General features: G+C 33.2%; 1 long non-coding RNA gene across 3 annotated transcripts; it reads right to left on the bottom strand.

Annotated features, from left to right (window-relative positions):
• Positions 1 to 327: 327 nt before the first annotated feature.
• On the bottom strand, positions 328 to 20,022 carry LOC113593559 (uncharacterized). 3 transcript variants are annotated; one of them, XR_008299507.1, is made up of 5 exons: positions 17,614 to 20,022; positions 16,706 to 16,776; positions 11,633 to 11,681; positions 10,571 to 10,694; positions 328 to 8,603 (listed from the first exon to the last, which is right to left on the bottom strand). It is a non-coding gene; the product is annotated as an uncharacterized LOC113593559 (long non-coding RNA). The 3 variants fall into 3 exon arrangements; XR_003413789.2 differs by having other exon boundaries at positions 17,607 to 20,022; XR_008299505.1 differs by having other exon boundaries at positions 17,569 to 20,022.
• Positions 20,023 to 21,814: the final 1,792 nt, after the last annotated feature.

The raw sequence follows: 21,814 nt of genomic DNA on the forward strand, positions 1-21,814 counted from the left end.
AAAGTTATCACAGAAATTATAAATGCAAAAACCTTTTTATTCTCTCACAAGAACATAAACTAATGTAAACATGCATGTGTCTGAACACATATACACACATATATAATTTGGGAAGAAGGCCACAAAAGAATAAATTAAAACCCAAATTATTCATTCTAATGAAAGCAAAATAAAACTCAAAGTACCAACTTTAAGCAGTATTGGGTTAATTTCTCTCACGAAAAGAAGACAGATGTAGAAAATTCAGTTCTAATACAGTAGATTCACTTCTTAGGATCTAGGTCTTTTCCTTTTCTTATTCTGCTATCTTTGGCATGTGACTTTAATTTTTACGGTGTAAAGCTGGCCATTCCACTTCCAGAGATGTGATCTCCAACCCAGGCAAAAAAAAAAAAAAAAAAAAAAAAAAAGTGGGGAAGGTAAATGGCAGGGGGTGGGAGGTGGTCGCCTGATTCCATCCACTTTTCAAGTGATTTCTGGGAGCCCCACCAAGCAATTTATGGTTATGCTTTTTCCTTTTAAACTGGATCCTTGGCTATCCTAGTTACAAAAAGTAGCGAAAGGTTAATGTGTTAGCATTTTACAATGTTATAACGAAGGCGGCCCAGGGACACCCAGTCTTTGTATAGCCAATCATCATGCCTGCCACAGCAAATCCATAACTCAAATACTTCAACGTTATGGAAGTGTTTCATCACTTATTTCTAGACCAGTGAAACAAACTGTTTAATATTAGTTTTGCCAATATACTATAATTCAGATATTGGATAAAAAAATTAAATGAAAGGAAAAAAATAAAGACATTTCTTATATTTAGAGATACTCTCATTCTCAAAGGCATTTGTAACAAAAAGTTAATATACATCATATAAAATGACTGTAATATACTTTTTGAAAGTCCAAAAAACAGTATTTTGGATGATTATTTCAGTAATTTTGGTTAAATTACCAGAATTTAGGCTAAAGAAGATTCTTAGCTGTTATTACTAAAAAACTTTAAAAAGTTCTCTAATTTCTTTGTTGTGATTGAAACCATTAAATATTTAACAGTGCAGAAAATATTAAATGATGTTCTATATTTCTGCCAATATAGTTCATGGCTGAAAGTTCCTACTTGTGGAGCTCTCTAAACACAGGTAATTTCAAAATCCATCTCCCAATAACTCAGAATAATTACCAGAGCCTTGAATTTTCTCTGAGACACCCTGGATCACAAATATTAACACCCCTGCTAGCATTTACTATGTTTAGTGTTACATTCAAAGTCTACAAACTGAAGAAACAGGCAGTATTTTCTGTTTTCATCTGCCTTTTTTCTTACTAAATAAACTGAACATATTATGTGAAATGTCATGGAAAAAAGTTTAGTGAACATGGCTAACTTTGTAATAAAAAAACAACAACTTTTGATAACCTCTGTTAGATTTGATGGAAAAATATCCTGTAAACTGCTATGCACAGGGCAGGGGAGAGGTTTGTGTTGCTCCTGGGAAGGCATGGGTAGGTACATGAGAATAAAAATAAAAGACTTTGAGAGAAATTGGATACCTTAGGCCTTGAGGTGGGTGTTGGGTCCTGTCAATTACAACTCAAGTTTAGAAACACTTGAGTGGGATTCTTGTGAAAATTGGACGAGGGAGTTGAATTTTGTACACAATAGTTAAGGGACAGGAAGAGAAAACTACTAAAGGCAGCAGAATCCAAATGTGCAAGAAACCCTCAGCTTGTATTTGCATAATATAGACTTGAAGAAAATTGAGTTTGAAAGTTGAGACTGTTTTCCTTTAGTAGTAAATAAATTGCATGTTCTTGATCTGAACATAGCACAATTTTAAATAGAAGCAAAGGGTTTTTGTTCAGAGTTCTTTGATTAAATGAAACAAATTAAACAGGCTGACTTGTAGCCCATTATAGAACCTAGATTTCCAAGGGCTTTAGTCTGCTGGAAAGTAAGGAAAGGTAATTCTCTTAATTGAATGTATGTATATATATTCATGGGCTGAATAACGGCCTCTCCAAAAACGCTTATGTCCTAATCCCTGGAACCTGTGAATATGTTACTTTACATAATTTTATTAATGTGATTCAATTAAGGATCTTATGACAATAAGATTATCCTAGATTATCCATCCAGGTGGGGCCAACATAATTATGGGTTCTTAGAAAAAGGAGTTTGGGTGACTCAGTTGGTTCAGGGTCTGACTCTTGATTTTGGCTCAGGTCATCATCTTACCAACATGAGACTGAGCCACGGGGTTGGGCTAAGTGGGGAGCGCAGAGCCTGCTTGGTATTTTCTCTCTTTCCCTTTCTCTCTGCCCCTCCTCCACTCATTTTCTCTCTCCCTCTTTCTCACAAAATAAATAAATGAGGTTTAAAAAAACTAAGAGGGAGGTTGGAAAAACAGAGTCAGACAAGAATATTTGAAGATGGAAGCAGAGGTTGGAGATAAGAGAAGATGCTATACTGTTGGCCTTGAAGATGGAGGAAGGGGCCACAAGCTTAGGAATGTGGGCATTTCCAGAAGCTAGAAAAACAAGGAAATTGATTTCCTCCTGGAGCTTCCAGAAAGAATACAGTCCTACCAACACCTGGTAGACTTATGACCTCCTGAATGGGAAGATAATAAATTGGTGTTGTTTTAAGACACTAAGTTTGCAGTAATTATTATAGTAGCAATAGGAAACCAACACACATAATATTTTGAGACTACCATTAATTTCTGTGTTTGGCACATCTAAGATTGGAAGATTTATTTTCCTTCCAACTCTACGTGAACCTGAATTGCATAGCACTTAAATGAAAGGTTTTCTTACTACTCTAACATATTTCCCTCCTTCAACACATGACCTTATTGTCAAGGTGTGGCCCATCGTTAGCATTTTCTTTCAGGAAAAACTGAATCTTTTCCTAATTCCTATTTTTGTTTTCTCTCATAACTACCACAGGTATTTCATTGTTACTGCTACTGGGCATGGGTCTTTAGAAAGTATTATTCCATTTTTTTATGAGCAAGCCAAATACAGGTTTATTGTACTCTAAAGGTCAGTGCACAATTACTGGGGTCACTAATTGACTTTAATTTTTTATGGGATTTTCAGAAACTTGTAGTATATGTTCAGTCTGCATTTGCTATAAAAATGATTTAACAATTGGCAGTATTTCAAAAGTCTTAAAGAAAACACTGCCTGGACAAAAAGCACTGGTGAACTATAAATGTTTCATCAAGGCTAGGTTTCACCTAGGCTACGATGAGGAAATCCTATGTGTAGAACAACTCTATGATAGGAATCAACTAAAAGCAAAGGAACAGTATATGTGACTGAAACCTACGGGGGAAAAAAAGGATGCTTTGATGATTTTACTTCTGTCATTTGTCTATTTTTAAATAAACTGAAAATATAACAGAGGAACTATACCAGTATAATTTAATGTACTACACTGTATTGTTTATTGATGGAATATAGAAGTAGCAAAATTACATTACTTCAAAACTTATTCTATGAAATTAGTTCAATTTCTGCTACTTCTATCCATAATTTGTATTATTTCTGCACAACAGCTTTTGTTTATGATTTATAGACTTCAGGAGTTTTTCTATTTAAAAAAATTTTTTTAAGACAAGGTATCTACATTGAGTGGCAATCCAGATATTCCTGAAGACCCTTGGAATTACTCCACTACTGTTCTTAACATATTTGCTTCCATGTTACAGTGAACATAAAGAAGCAAATTTATCAAAGAGTAATCTTTTAGCTTCCTTAAAACAATGTCTAAATTGTTCAAATGGCTAAAAAACTTCATAGTTCCTGTATGTCTCTCTACGCACGGTTTTCCTTGGGCATTACATTTGGTGTTTAACTTCATTTGCTATTTCATTAATGAGGTGAAATTAATTTCACTTAGGCAATATTTCCATATTATGCCTGGGTATTTGATCAATAAACCATATATTTATTTCAATGTTATATATTGATTATATATTTTATGTATATGTAAACATAGGAGTCTATGTGTATATACATAATTTTATATAAGTCTATGTGGCATTAACATTTTGTGTTCCAAAATTTCTAAGTCTACAGGTCATATGTTTATATAAGCAAACTCATACATTTACAAATATGCTGTTTTCAGTAATGAACTGAAGTCTATTAAAATATATATTGCAATAATTTCTAAACAATAATCTCTAGTTAATAATTTCAATTATAGAGATTAAGTTAGATAATTAGTGTTAATGATATTTTTAGCTACTTATTCAATAATATAGAGATTATAAAATTCAAATAGTCTATATTTATGGGGCCCAGAACCACCTTAGTACTCCACTACAAGCCCAGTAAACTCTCAGTAGCAAGAATAAACTACCTTTTTTGACAGGAAGCAAGCAGAATGCACTTTTCCATTCCTTGGAGAGATAAACTGAATTAGGTACATGCAGTATTATGGTATAAACCAAAGTAAAGTGGGTAATGGAGTTTATATTAGCAACTGCACAAATGAAGTATGTCTACCTGGTCATGAACAAGAAATTGCTCATGAAAATATACAAGAAATGATACTTCTTTGAACTTATTTGTAATTTGAAAATCATTTTATTTATATCACCATATTTAATATTCAACAACAGTCCTGTGAAGTAGATGTTTTTATCTGGCTTCATGGAGAAGTTGTGCATTTTTCCAGTTCATTGGGCCATTAATTGGAGACGTATAGACTATTATGCTGGTAGTAAATGCACTGTTCTTTCTGGCCATACGTATGATTTATTGGAAGCTGGATTTTCTTTTACTTGGGACTTTCCTTCATATCAGCCACATACGAACCAGAAATTGACTTTTTCCTTAGGCCTAAAAATAATTATGTAGGCCTATTGAAAAGTTGGGGGTCTAAATGCTGAGACACTATTCTCCTTGCAAAGTTTGTGTAGGATCTCTTTCAAAGGATCTCTACTAGTGAATTCACACCCTCTGTGTGAGTGTATACAACAAAACCAAATGAACCATGACAAAGTACTTCATATTAGAATGGTTTGTTGAGGGCTAACAATAAGATCTCTCCAGATGTGCTTAGCCAAATTGTATACTAACTTAGATCACCATTAAAATGTCATCAGAAAACTCTCTATTCTATGGTGATGTTTTTGCTTGGAGTCATGAAGATAAAAGCCTAAAATGCATTTTTCAGGCAGATATGTAATTAATTTTATTAAACAAATCATATGAAATGTAGTAATACAATATAGGGACACAGAAAATATTTGTTCTCTCTTCTGTTTCCCTGTGCCCATTGTTTCTCTCTGTATCATTGTTCATTTTGTGTGTCAGCTTGACTGAGCCACAGTCTCCAGATTAAACATTATTTGTGCGAGTGTCCGAGAGTGGCATCAACCAATCTCTTGATGGTCTCAATATAACAAAAAGCAGACGAAAGGAGAACTGTTTTCTTTCTTGCTTATTTGAGTTGGGACATTGGCCTTCTGCTTTTGGACTAGAATTTATACCATCATCTCCCATAATTCTTAGATTTTCAGGCATAAACTGAATTATACCACTAGCTTTTCTGGTCTTCAGCTTGCAGATGCTAGATCATGGGACTATTCATATCTACTTATCATGTATGTATGTACATATGTATGTATGTATGTATGTGTCTATCTATCTATCTCCTAGTGACTGTTCCTGAGTCTTTTTTTCAAAGTTTTAGCTGAGATAATCAGATTGGCCCAACCTCTTATACACTCTTAGTACATTTTAGTATGGCCAACCTGTGGGGTTGTGCTGTGGCTCATTGTTCAGCCAACAGTGACAGTGAAAACAGATTCTTTGAGAAGAGGCATCAGAATGACAGGTAAGATACAATTATATAACATACGTAAAAAAGATATTTACCGCCACTAAGCTCTAGAATAGAATATGTTAAAGAGAAACTAAATTTACCAAAGGAAAATCATGTTTATAAATTAATAATATATTCATGAATAATTAATGATCTGAAAAGGATATTACACACTTATTAGAGTTAGTAGGATGAAGAAGGATTCAAAGATCCATTTGACAACATGTTCTACATAGAATACGGTATTCAACTGATAAATACAGTTATTGTGTTTGACCTTAGACAGGAACCTAAGACTGTATATACCCATGTGTTATGAAATTGAAGTACAGTTGAACATTTTTTTGTTTTCCTCCTGTATTTTGTGGTGGAGCTCTGTAAAGGGCAATTTTCTCAGGAATTGTGTACTTAATATTACACAGATTGTGGAAGAAAAATTGCAATGTGTGTACAAAAATTGGGCATCATTAGGCCATAGTGTGACTAAAATAAATTTTTAAGTTTGAGAATTATTCTTTTCTACTACTTACATAGGTTCCATATAAATTGTTTCTTTTTCTTCATGATCTTTTTTCTAGGAAAAGTCATATATTATGTCCAAAGCAAACTCTTCCATTAGTGATGATATCTTCCCACACACAATGAACCAAATGCAGATAAGGCAATTCACAAATACTGTTATTCTTAACAATTTAAATGGATTATCACAAATTCACTTCAATTTTATTGTTATGGTTGTGAAATAAATTATTGGGGTCTACCTAAAATAGATATGACCTTTCTCTCACTGACACTAAAGTGAATCACTTGTAATTATCCTACAATGATTACTTCTATAATGTATTGCAACAATTCCAGAAAAGTGACAAAAAGAACCCACAAATTTAAAACATTCCATAAACTTTTATGCATAAAACATCCACTAATTTTGAAAATTATGTAGAAAAGAGTAAACTGGACAAAACGTATAGGACACAGGCAAGCATATGGTTAAAATAAATCATATATCCAGCCCTATGATTTTTATTATGCAAAAATATATGTTTTATAGTACAACAAAATATATAGGCAGTTGGGGCAGGGGGATAATTTCCTTACCAGCATTGTTTTTCTTTTCCCATTCTTCTTTTTCTCTCAAATTTTTATAGCACCAAATAATAATAACATTAGAAGTTGACATATTAGCCCATAACCTTAAATTAGCAATCCCTTGATTGCTAGTCACAGTTTTTTTTTCTTGCATGCACCTAAATTTCATGTAAATTTCATGTAGCTGAAATATTGTATCTCCCATTTTTATTGTATCATAAGCCATGTCATTAGACCAGATGACTGAAAGAATGATAATGCTTTTAGTTTGGAGGCAATGCAATGAATCACCAGGAAACTGGTGGCAGATGTATCTTTCCAAGAAATAACGATGGAGGGCCAAAGAATACAAAAACTTTTGTACCGAAGTGAAGTAAGTTGAGGAAGTTCAAACTGGGGCACTTTAAATGATCTCGGTCATCTTGTTAGACGTGTGCCAAGGGAATTACTCATTTAAGGAACATCATTCCTTTAAGGTTATTTACTCATATTAGGTTCATTGCACACTAATAGGGGATGGAAGAAATAAAACATGTATATGACTCAAGTTTTCTTTCTTCTTTTCTTTCTTTGCTTTTTTTAGGAGATTATATTCTCTTGCTGAGGCAGCAAAATACATACTATGCACAGACAAAAATAGCATATCATATTTTTGACAGATGTGTTATCTGGGTACCTGAAATCAAATTCTGATGCTAAAACTTAGTAAATAAATCATATTAGACAATACATGTTTTTCTGGTGGCCAGTTTTATTATCTGAACAATGGAATAATAAGTTTTCTATAACTGAATGCCTTATCTAAATCTTCTGAAGAATTCCATAGGAGTATGTCTAATTATTATTCTCATTCCTACAGATAACAAACCAAGAACCAGAGAGAGGATGAAAAATATGCCAAAAGTTACATGGTTTATAAGCTGGGGTTGGAATAATACCTGTATATTTCTAGGACCCACGCTCTTATCTTCTACATTATGCTCCCTTTGACTATTCTCTTTGACTACTTGCTTCAGGGTTAGATGCAATAAATGAAATCACTTTATAAATAGTAAATTTTTTATAATGTTAGTTATTATTATAACTTTCTACATATTCTTAATGGATACTATTTGAAAGGCTTACATGATACTTTTATTAAACTAGCATTTCAAAATTTAAACCACCATAACATTACTGGAGTCATGGTTTCACTTTTTTGGTCAGGTTTTTAGAAATGTATTGTTAGAGATAGCTTCAGTATTATAGACATGGCTCTGTAAAAACTTTAGGTCCTTTTTTTCTCAAACTGTTCCAGATAAATTCTAATATCAAAAATATGAGTATCATGATTTTCTTTCACACATATTGCCAGAATATTTTCCAAGATAGCTGCAAAAATTTACAACATCACCTCCTATGTTTAAATGTGCTAGCTTCATCACATTCTCATCATTACATACTACATAATTTTTAATACATTTTTAAAATAAGATTTATATTCTAAGATTGTTTTGTTTTAATTTCTTTCACTATTATATGCATATTTAATTATATTATATGTTTGTGGTATGTTTTGTCAAGTCATACTCACACAAATATATTTGTTCTTTATTCATTATAAATATTAATTTTCTCATATTTGAGGTTAACATATTGGATGACAGTTGTTTCTTTTATTTCATTCGTTTCCACTCTGCCAAAAAAAAAAAATTAAAGTTGTTATCTGAAGGTGCCAAAATAGGTGGAAACTAGTCTAAGTACTTTTGGGTCACTGTTTGTATGATTTAGTACATGGACTCATTTTAATCATATATCCCGGTATATAATTAGGCAAGAAGCTGTGAGGACTCAATTCACACGTGAGATAATATCCGTGCCCAAGCCACAAAGAGTTGAAATGACTGAAATGTCAATTTACCTATGTCTAAATAACTTGTTTTTATGCACAGTGAGATTCCCATTAAATCCTTTTCCTAAAAGAAGTTAGATTTTGGCACAACAATTTCCTGCTGCTTTTTCACATGGCTCACTTTCCTCTATCATTATATTTGAAACTGCATCATTACTGTTGCAGAACATGAACTTATGATATGTGATGATGCTTTGAGGTAGAAGCACCGCAAATGAGAGTTGAAAGTCGTAATACTTCCTTATCCTTGTCTTCAGTTTGGGGATTGAATACATTCTTTCTCTTTTCCCCTCTGTTTGTGTGTGGCTATAAAAGACCTTTGTGGTTTTGGCTTGGATCTTTGTTTTTTTCCCCAATATAATTGAAAATACTATATTTTCATTTCTATTTCATTTCCAAGGCTTCTCTGTGCTGTAAAAATTCAGGGTTAAATTTTAGGTTGTATACAGTACTTTTTCATAGACAACAGAATGAAATAATGTAAGTATTTTACATGACAAACAGTCAGCAATTTCTTCATAGCTTTCCTGAGAGGAAGGAGCATTTCCATAAAGGGAGAAATACTAGGGAAAATTTCAATAAAGGCCATATCAGAAAGTAAAATTGATATCTATAATAAATCACCTTCTGTACTCCAGTGCCAAACAATGTCTTGACTAGACCTAGAAGGATTATTACCAGAGTGCTTTGGTGTATAATAATTTTGGTATTTTTTCCTCTATATATAGCTCTAAAATCTTACTAGTATTTGAAGTTGCACTCCATATTTTTCCTTCTGTAAAAGATATTGCAGTCTGGGATTTTTAAAAGTCAAGTAAGGAAGATTTCATCTTCTCTGAATTTACAAAAATTGACCAAAAAATAACAATAAAATTATTAGCTATTTGGCATGAAAACAACTTTCATAGCAAGATTATATTTTTAAACTTCCATGTAACAGGTTAGTAGAAGTACAACTTTCTCATCTTACAGCTATTGGAACAGCTAACATATACAGAGTGGTTTCAAAGAAACATACTTATAATTAGCAATTAATACTACCTGGGTTTTTGTAACCTAATAAGGAGTGAAATCAGTTTTTATAAACTAAAGGAATTAAATTTAGACATATATGAAGGACATTTAGACTAGATTGTTATCAATTATAACATTATAATCTAAATCAATCTGGTAACAGATTATTCCACACTGCTATTACTAATATCATTTATAGATGTAAAAAAATGAAGCTTAAATAGACTAATTAATTTGGACAAGATCATAGGACTTGCAAGTGGCAGGTTAGAATTGAAATTCTGATCTATCTGACTCCAGGACTCAGGCCCTTTTGGCTGCTAATTTTGTACCCAAGACTTCATTTGTCTATGTAAATTCCTTCTATAATCACAAAGGTATTTTGTTCTTCATCTTTAACAATGTGTACCTAATCTTTTAGGTCATAGTACCCTTGCTATTTAACCAATGTAACAATAATAACAATGATATGTCCACATAACTATTCATTAGAATCTGTGGTAAATGTTTTGAAGCAATTATTATTATTATTATTATTATTATTATTATTATTATTATTTTGGTACTAAAAGCTGCCTTATTGTTTACATTTTAAACAAAAGGTACCCAAGATTTAGAGAGGTGAAAGTCCCAGAACAATTTTACACAAGAGGAAATGTTAGAGCTGGGATGCAAATTTAGTTCAGGCTCTGCAAAGCCCAAGCAGGCCTTAACTACAGGGATATGGTTTTCCTCACCTTCTTCTCAGTTGCTTAGATGAGTCTCCTTTCTCAGTCTAATGATGTATGTTATCATTTCTGCAATCACAGTATATCCCGATACATGGCTTAAATTCTGTTTACAAGAGGCTATATTACAGGGCTGTAAAAAGTATGAGTCAGGTTAGAGGCAGGCAGACCTGGGGTCAAATTCCATCTTCCACGTTAGCTAAATATTCACTAAAGGTAGAATAATTGGCTTGCCTAATTTCTTCATTTGTAAAAGGAAATCATAATGGTAATTAAATTCTGGGTTTGATTATTAACTAATACATACAAAATTCAAGGATAGTGACTGTGGCCTAGTAAGATTTGTATTATGATGCTTTATTTCTTTTCACCCCACATTTACTTCTCACATGTGTCTCTCCCTCTTTTCCAAGGACAGCAACTTCCATTCCTTAATTCAGACAATTGGCCTTGAGACTAATACAATTATAATAACCTAAATATATATTGGGTTACTTTGACTACTTGTATGGATACTGGACATATATGCTTCTTTTGGGAGTCAAACTAGTCTCTCTCTCTCTGTGTGTGTGTGTGTGTGTGTGTGTGTGTGCCTGTGTGTATATTCTTGTGCTTTGGGAGAATGTTGGCTGTTATATTAATTTTGTTTGAATATTAATTTAGTTTAACTGTCACAACAACTATCATTTACCAAGTGCTGATAAATTGCTAATCTCTGTGCTGAAAGTTTGTTCTTGGCTATTTGCTATTATTCTACATAAAACTTTGACAGGCAGGTACAATTATTATTCCCACTTTCTAGATGAAGAAATCTAAGCTTAGAAATGTTAAGTAATTCATCTAAGGTCTCATAGCTCCTAGGTAATAGATCCCAGATTCAAACTGAGACCCTCTAAGACTTTATTTTTACTACTACAAAATACACATGCTCATTTGTACATCATGGTCTATTTAATTTTAGATTCTACACTTAAGCTTTTAGCCTTCAAATATTCTGGCAGTGTAGCTAGTGAGAAAATAGAGTCCTCATTATCCTGAACATTTAGGGTAACACAGACAAGGCCACTTTACCTATGAGAAGCATCAGAGGTCTTTCAGGTATTTATCACCTTTTCCTGATCTAAAAGAGAAGAGGCTAATTAAATTAACCACATTGCTTACCCTTGTCCAGTTTACTTGCTATAATTTAAAACTAGCCCATTTTGATATCAAGACAAGCCACAGCCAAATCCATTTTCAAATAGTATTTTCCCGTTTGGCTAATTTTAACTATCTGATTCAATGAGAAAATTAAATACGTAATGTTTCCTTCTTAGAGGTTGAAAATATAATTAATATAGATATGGGTAAGTAAGAATTATTAAAGACACCTTAATGTATTCTCTTCATCTATCACTTGATATTTGCATGGGTCAGATAAGTGCACTGATGTTGACATTTCCACATTTTTTTCCAATCTTACACACAGATTTCAGAAATTAAATTTATAATACTTGTATGGGAACTTCAATTGACATTAAAAAATTAATTCTCCAAGATGTTCTCTTTTTTTCAGGAGAGTTAGTAACTATTTTACCTTATTTAAATGGAAGTTACATGTCTGAAAGCATCACCAATATGAAGCAGAGTGAACTCCACTGATATTATAGGTCACCTACATAGACATTCAATTTTATGTGTGAAGGCTAAAGATGAGATAATTCATTCAAAGATGTATATTTGGAAAAGGGCCCGAGTGAGATGTCTACAAATTAAACATTTGGCAAAATTCCTTAGATGAATGGAAAAGGTCATTTTGAAAATTTCGTTTGGTGGATTTTAACAGCTGCACTATAAACTGTAATTGCAATTTAAACAACCTCTGATGCCACTCCAGAAAGATCTTAACCTTCTCAACCTGTCACCCCTCAATGCTTGCAAGTAAGACACAAATATAATTTTATGAGCTGCTGGAGAAATTTCCCAATTATTACTTGACTCCACAGTTATTGTTACATGTAACTGACACAAAAGTTAAACATGATCCATGATTCTGTGAAGAAAAAAACATAATACTTGAGTGTGTAATTCCAAATGTATTCATAGAAGAGTCAGAAAATAAACATATTTGATCATTAAAAAAATAATCTTTTCAGACTGATTCTGTATGGGTGGTTTGTTTGTTTGTTTATTTTTATATTTACATCCAAATTAGTTAGCATATAGTGAAACAATGATTTCAGGAGTAGATTCCTTAATGCCCCTTACCCATTTAGCCCATCTCCCCCTCCCACAACCCTTCCAACAACCCTCAGTTTGTTCTCCATATTTATGAGTCTCTTCTGTTTTGTGTCCCTCCCTATTTTTATATTATTTTTGTTTCCCCTCCCTAATGTTCATGTTTTGTCTCTTAAAGTCCCCATTTGAGTGAAGTCATATGATTTTTGTCTTTATCTGACTGACTAATTTCACTTAGCATAAAACCCTCTAGTTCCATCCACATAGTTCCAAATGGCAAGATTTCATTCTTTTTGATTGCCGAGTAATACTCCATTGTATATATACACCACATTTTCTTTATCCATTCACCCACCGATGGACACAGAAAACACAAATAATCCAGTGAAGAAATGGGCAAAAGACATGAATAGACACTTCTCTGAGGAAGACATACAGATGGCCAACTGACAGATGAAAAAATGCTCAACATCACTCATCATCCGGGAAATACAAATCAAAACCACAATGAGATACCACCTCACACCTGTCAGAATGGCTAACATTAACAACTCAGGCAACAACAGATGTTGGCAAGGATGTGAAGAAAGAGGATCTTTTTTGCATTGTTGGTGACAATGCAAGCTGGTGCAGCCACTCTGAAAAACAGTATGGAGGTTCCTCAAAAAACTAAAAAGAGAACTACCCTACGACCCAGCAATTACACTACTAGGCATTTATCCACGGGATACAGGTATGTTGTTTCAAAGGGACACATAAACCCCCATGTTTATACCAGCACTATCAACAATGGTTGGTTTTTTTTTTATTTTTTAATATTTATTTATTTTTAAGAATGAGAGAGGCAGAGCGTGAGCAGGGGAGGGCAGAGAGAGAGGGAGACATAGAATCCAAAGCAGGTTCCAGGCTATGAGCTGTCAGCATGGAGCCCAACGTGGGGCTCAAACTCCTGGAATGTGAGATCATGACCTGAGCCAAATTCAGACGCCTAACCGACTGAGCCACCCAGGTACCCCTATGGTTGGTGTTAAATACACTGAAGATGGCAGTGTATATTTTCAGGATCAATTTAGCCTACCTGAAAATATTATATATTTCAACAATTTTATAGCAAGGTTATAACTTTTGGTAAAATAAGGTTTATAATATTATATTCATTTTTCATTGGGAAATTCAGACACATTCTTTTGGAAAGAACTTAGTAAATCACATTCAAAACTGTGTAAGCCATAATAAATAAAAATGATGAAGGGTGATTTTTAAAATATAGCACTAATGACATTTAAAATGTGTCAAAAGAAAATCATAGAAATAACAAATCTTTAAACAGCTATTGGATTACTCAGTGGGATAGGAGGATGTAGAAGTACTAGGTCCTTATACCCTTATTTCACAATTTGGCTAATTTCAAATTTTTAAGTATCGTAGTAATTTATACCATTATGGTCTCTTTTCTCTTATTCATTTCATGAAGTTATTTTCTCTTTCAAAAAACCTTGGTCATCAACAGATACCAGAGTGTGTGCCTACTGAAAAGATTTTTTTCAAAAGAAAAATAGTGTGGCAACACTTTCCATACTGAGTTTTCTGCTAATTTGAGGTATGTTCCATCTGCATTACTCTAGATAATTAGTGTGGAGCCTTGTGCTAAAACTCTTTCAGAAAATAACAAATACAAATGAATACCAAGGAAATTCAGCAAAAATTTTTCTCTGTCATTAAGAAATAAATCATAACAAATCAACCTGTTATAAAACAAGAGTTTTTTGAGTCAGATATTAACACCTAATATAAAGTTGTCTTTTTCAGTGATTTAGATTTTTAAATGAATACTGCATATAATGAATCGAATGCTCAAAGAAATAGTGTTCTCTTCTAATTTGAAATTTCTAACATAAAAAATTAAACAGTGCCATGTATATTTCCTTATCTTTCATTTATCCTTGCCTTGTAATGTTTTCCTTAGATTGGCATAAACAAATCAATGAAATTTTAGAGAAGACACTGAAAATCTCTACTGTATTATTATACACATTCAATAGTTATTTTTTTATTTCTTTTCAATGTTTATTCATTTTTGAGAGAGAGAGTGTGAGCGGGGGAGAGGCAGAGAGAGAGGGAGACCCAGCATCTGAAGTAGGCTCCAGGCTCTGCACTGTCAGCACAGAGCTGGATGCGGGGCTGGAACTCCAGAACCGTGAGATCATGACCTGAGCCAATGTCAGATGCTTACCTGACTGAGCCACCCAGGCGTCCCTCATTATTTATTAATTTATAAATAAACTTAAAAAAAAAAACTAACATTTACCTTGAACTTTAGTGTTTTTATGTGCTTTCACATAAATTGTTACTTCATTTACATTATAATGGTAGTTTCACTAGTGATTCTTACCTTTAACATATGGGGAAACTAAGGCTCAAACATTTTAAGGAAATTTTCAATACTCAATATTCAATATTAGTGAAACAAATTTAGAACTCAAATCTTGATCAATGAACCTCATATATTGGTCTGTTTTATCATGCTGCTGAAGGGTGTTAGTATATGTCACTCCAAAATATGCCACTTTGGTATGAAGGTTATTTTGATCCAAAGGCACTTGCAAAACAGCAAGTACAAAACACTGGGCCTCCTCTTTCCTTCCTGAAGGCAGGAGAGGAACCTTCCACATGAAAGATGTCCTCTCTAACAGAGAAGAAGAATGTCCTAAGAGATGGGGAGCCCAGGCTGAGAAAATTCTGTACAGATATTGTCAAAAAACTACTTTTATCTTTCTTTAGTGTCGCCATATATTTTGGTTAATTTTCCACAATTGCTTCTCTTTGTTCAGCTTAGTATATAAGCACTTAGGTTTTGCCAATTCTTTGAACTTTCACTTCCTTAATGAAGACTCCCGTGTCATGTAAAATCTATATTAAATAAATTTGTATGATTTTCGTTTGTTAGTCTTTTGTTACAGAGCCCCAGCTGAGACCTAACATGGGTAGAGGAAAGATTTTTTTTCTCCCCTATACCACTCAAGACATTTTTAAGAAAACATTAATTATTTTCCCTGATTAGATCTCTATAGAAAACCAATAAAATTATAAATGGAGTTTAAACTGAACCAGAAATAGTTCTGTATATGGAAGAAGAATTTGGATAATTAAAGTTAATAAATTATGACAGGCAAAAATAAACACAAGCATATGCAATTAAACTAGTGCCACTGAGGACCATATCAGCTATCTGACAGAAATCGCATATGCATGTTATTTATGTAGATGGATAAAATGACAGCACAACATAAGAACTGTGTCACTCTAATCTCAAGTCTCATGAATACAATTATTCCTTAAAGGAAGAAATTATTTTAGTTTACGAAAGGATGAAAAAAATGACCCACAGAAAGATAGAGAAAGAAAACCAAATATTCTTCCCAAGTCAAAATTCTCAGCTTGTGTAGGGACTTTAGTTTAATAGCAGTGCCTACTCTCTGGTGCACTCTGAAGGGATGAGCCAAACCCTTAGAGATGTTACATTTTTGACATTTCATTAACCATAGATCTTTCTTTTATTTTCAATAGAGCCAAGTTAAAGTTGCAGATCCCATGGCACAGGTGCCCTAGTCAAGTATCTCCTTTGTCAATAACACAACTTCTAATTAGATGTGGTCTAGCAATTTCGTATGAGATATGGAGATTAAACCATGTATTTTTTAACCAAATTAGGTAAACATCAAAGGTTTTTGAAATTCATTTCAAGACAAGAGATTAGCTTCTTCAGCCTCTCCCTGCCTATTACAGCTTCATGGGAGGCTTACCTGGTAGTACCATGGAATGTTCCTATAACTCAAAGTTCTATAAGCTTTTAGATACTCAGTGAGATGTGTTGACTTCATTCAGAGCTCCATAGGGTATACAACTATATATATTTTTAATACTTACCAGTGAGTGTGCAAAACAGGGCCCTTAGACACTAAGAGCCTGCCTGGGCCACTTCCAATTATTTAGGCTCCCTGGTAATTTGAAAGAAAACGAAGTGTAAAACCATAGTCACAAAAAAATGTTAATATTTTACATTTGACTAGCTCAACCATAAAACACACAAAATACAATGACTTAAATGTAACAACATTACATTAAAGGTTCTTTTTTGAATGTGAAATTTAGGCCAAATGTACTTTTTGGTTTCTCCATAAAATTAGCCTTGATATAACAGTGTTAACCTTGTCAGGGGTGTGGAAAAACCAAAGTTTGAGTTTAAAACTTTTGGAAAAACCAAACCGTAGTTTCTCAAATAAACATTTTTAAAAGAATACCCAATTAAATATAGGTATTATAGTTAACAGTAGAGTGTGTGTGTGGGGGGGTAAATATTGGCTCTGTTATTTGTTAGCTGTATAAACTTATGTTTTGTTTCCTCTTTTGTATAACGCGAATAATAATATTACTTATTTTATGGGGTTGTTGTAAGGACTAAATGATTTACTATTTATGAAGTGCTTCAGAGAATTCCTTGGCACATATGCATATATATTTCTTGTTAAATAAATAACAAAAAAAGCATTGTATATTATGTTAGTCAACTTCTGTAACAAACACCCCCCAAATCTCAGTGGTTCAAATTAACAGAATTTTGTTTATAACAATATCATGTGAGTTTGGAGGCTCCACAGAAAAATCATACTCAAGGGAGTCAAATAGCATAATAGTTCACTTCTGTGGTTCTCTCATCCCGGTGTGCCTCTCAGGTATCCTCTGTATTCAGCTGGTTGACACACACATGAAGAGAGTATATGGAGGCTTACTTAGTGTGTTTTACGAGAGGTATGCAATTTCTACTCACACTAGACCTCAGTGGCATGGCTCTGTCCAAGTGGAAGAAGGCTGGGAACTGGTAGTCTTTCTGTAAACACAGGACAAGGAAACATGGTTGATTTATGTCTGATGAACCAGGAACATAAATAATAAATGTCACGTAAAGATTTTATCCAAAAGAGTTTGAAAAAACTCAGCCCCATGGTACTCAAAGTTTATAAAGAATCTCAAATGAATTTTTGCCTTCCACATTCTTTTTCATTCCAATAAAGATGCAGGAGTCAGTCTTATAAAGATGGGGAATAAGATTGGCAATTAGGTATCTTTTAAATCAATTGGAAATTATTGTTAGTTTGACCATGTAAATACAATAGCTCTAGTGTATTTATGAAGTCTGTTTTCTTTTGGACAGATCTAGTTCCTTTCCCTCCCCCCACCTATTTTTGGTTTGTTTGTTTTTTATGACCCTAAAAACCAATTTCTCTAAATATTTTATCTCTATTTTAGAGATAAAATAGCTGATTTTATCTCTAAATATTTCTGAAAGGCATCCGTTTCCCTCCATCTCTTTGGGATAACTTGAGATCAAACTATCATTTTTTCTTGCCTGGACTATCACATTGACTTCTGAACTGCTCTCACAGTATCTACCTTTGCTTCCTTCCAATTTATTCACTGCAGCCATTTGGTTTTATCTCCTAAATCTTTTTATAACCAGCCCATGTATTTAAGCCTGCTCCACAAAATTCTAATGTAACTGACCCATGTTTCCTTTGGTGTCACTCTTTATCTGATCTCTACCACACCAGTCATCCTTCAGTTCCAGGACATATTGGAATGCCTGCTGCCCCAGAGCTCCAGCAAATGCTATTCCTTATGTCCACAAGTTTCCTTCTCCATGCATTGGCTACTGAATTCCTAGTTATATATGAAATATCTGAGATAGTTCTTCAAAGAAGCAGTGACCACCTAGACTATATATCTCTTTGTTTACTTTTACACTGCACTCTTAGTTCTCAGTCACAGCACTTTTTTTTTTTGTAATTGTAACTAAATAATAAATGCTGCCATTAGATATATAATCTCTGTGTCCTTACTAAAATGTTACCCACAGAAGAGTGTGTTGATCAGAACATTATCTCTAGCATCTGGCAGTATGTATTACAAAGAAATATTTTGTATTATAAAGAATAGGTATGTATGAATAAATGTGGCTCATTTCAATTCCACATCACCAGATAACTTCATTCATTTCCCAATTTACATTTGATGTCTTATAATATACCAAGGATTATGCTACATGTTATAGATTCAAATTTGAATAATACTCTGGTCTTCACGTTGCTGATAACACAGTGTGGGGACAATAAAGAATGGAAATAATTAAAGGCAATAAGCAATACGTGGGTACAAAGTTCATGAAGAAGCAAATGAATATACATATATATTTTAATGAGAGGATTTTCAGGAAGAGTAATATTTTGGTAATTTTCATTCTGCTTGTCATTGAAGATCTTGATTATCTATCAATTTGGGGAGGACAGGTGCCTGCACAAAGACCTGTGAACTTAAATTCCAAAGCCATCATTGATTTATGAAATCAGTCTCCTTCTGAGAAAAAGAGAATTCTATCTTGTTGGAGACATTACTGATTGAAAGGAAGAGAAACAAACTGACTAAAAGAGGTTCATTTTAGAGGTACGAAGAGGTACCGTGGAATCCAGAGCAATAGCTGGAGGTAGCTAATAAATATAATGATGAAAATGTTTTTTGAACCCTTGCTTTATTCATGCATTGAGGTAAGTGCCACACAAATATCTCAAATTAACTAGGTTTCAACAAAAGTGACAATCAAAAAAATTCTGAAGAAAGACTACTCTCAACTGCAATTTTCCCTATTTGTCTTCATGAGCTCCTCTACCTTCTTGTTCTTGTATCTAAATCTTTTAACTGGAAAGCACTTGTCCAATGATTTTCTTCATTTTTTGATAATTTACCATGACTGACTCCTCATTGTGAATTTCATAGCTCAACAATCTTACATTCCCAACTTTATATACTAAACAAGACACAAAAAATCTTTATATTAATATTATATTAAGTCCATTAATTTTATGCATTCATTCTTTTAATTTTCTTTTATTTATGCTTTACATAGTATATCCTATGTACTAGGTATTGACTAGAAATATGACAGAGAAAAATACTGTTTAATGTCTATGACCCAGGTAACTCTCCAGTTGCCAGCACCATTCAATGTAGACCCTAATTGAAAAGAAAAAACAAAAAACAAAAAACAAAAACGTTTCATATACAAAACAAACATTTGAAACAGAAGAACTTACCCAGAGGTAACATAGTCAAGAAGAAAAAGGGAATCACTAAAGTAAATATAGTAATGATCTATGGAGTTATTTTGAGGGGATAACACATACGTTAAAAAATGTGAGACACTCTCCACTTTTGTATTAAAGGAAATCATATAAGCTGGAAATCCTTTAGCTATAAAGCCACAAGAAAATTTCCCGAAAATACTGAAAACACACTCACATAGTACAGCTGACCTGTCAGGGGACTAAGGAAAATCCATCGGTTTTCTGCACGAGACAGAAAACTGAAAATCCAAGGGACGAAGCACAGGCTGAAGCTTTCATGGTGGTGGTGGTGGTGAAGTACAGGTGTATGGGAAGGGAAGGGGTGGTTGCCTATCTCTTTAAATAAAGGGACTTTTTACCTCTAACTTTTTATTTTGATGTAAGTTCAGAATCACAGAAAAGTTGTAAGAGTAGTACACAGAATTCCCATATATTCTTTGAGATTCCAAAAATGTTGAAATCTACTTACATATACTTTTTAATTTCTTCAACCACTGTCTTTCTCTTTGCATCCATTAGAGAGGTATCATGTGAGGATTATTTACTGAAATTAAATGAAAAAGTTATGAACCAATTGTTAAACTAATTTTACAAAGCTAGGATAATACAACTAAAAAAAGATGAAGGAGAAATTAGCATGCTCCCTAAATTCAGATATGAATATTATGTACATAGAACCCTCAATTACTTTATCTAAAATTCTCTACTGATAAGACATACATTTTGAACGAAGAGATTGTCACTATGGAACTCAGTAGCCAAACCTTTAAACTCCTGGATGTTTGATAATACAGAGAGTTGCTCCATCTCAGAACTGTGAGAAACAATTTCATCATAAATTACAGTTTTATGTATCCGGGTGATTGTTAACCAGCCGTAGTTGTTTTAGTTTGTGCATACCTACACAGCCAATTCTAACATCTTTGGGGTACAATAAGAGTAAAATGCATTCACTAATGTAATAGAAAGGAATATGCTTTCTATTTAATTATTACCTTAGGTAAAATGATTGAGAACACAAGAAATCCCTGCTCACATTTTACACTTGATTTCATTATCATCAATACCTCTAGTAGTCTGAGATCATTTATCGGCTTATAAACATCTCTTGAAACCTATTCTGTGGAAAATATGTTTTCTGAAATTGTTCTCTACCATTAGTGGCTTCTTATACAGAATACATGCTGTCGAAATTCCCTTTAAAAAGTGTCTCTGTAAACACACAGATTAGTTTAACAACTACAGCTATTTGCTTATCTTTACTCATCTTCTGCATACGAATACACTTCTGTTTTCTATTATTGTTTACTTACAACTGAAACTTAATTATTTTAAAGTCTTATTGATTCACTGGGTACTCACAAGCTAAGTTATCTAAAGATTTCTAGATACCATTTTATGCTACTTTATATTCATAATTTGACTTCTGCTTATGTGATGAGTCTAAAAATAATTGAAAATATGTTTCTAATGCTGATATTCTACTTAAAAGAAACCCAAGACAATAAAGTAGTAGTTTAGAAAGATAGTTCTAAGAGCAACATTTCCATGTTTGTTGGAGCTGGCTCTATGCTGGTAATGCTGATAAAAATGTGCAATTAATTATTCAAATGGTTTCCAAACCTGAGTTTAAATTATGCAAGTAGATTTCAATAAAATTTGCATCATTAGAAAAACATTGAAAAATATTCATTCACCTCATTTTACCTAGAAATACACTACCTGAATTTCAACTTGATGCTAAAACTGCAGTTAGGCCTGTAAAGTCTACAAAACACATATCTGCAATTTTTGTGGACTAAATTTTGTCTGAAGAGCATATAGATACCAATTATTTTTTGGCTACACAAGGCACAATATC

This window comes from Acinonyx jubatus, chromosome A1 (assembly GCF_027475565.1).
Source record: "Acinonyx jubatus isolate Ajub_Pintada_27869175 chromosome A1, VMU_Ajub_asm_v1.0, whole genome shotgun sequence".
Classification (NCBI taxonomy): Eukaryota; Metazoa; Chordata; class Mammalia; order Carnivora; family Felidae; genus Acinonyx; species Acinonyx jubatus.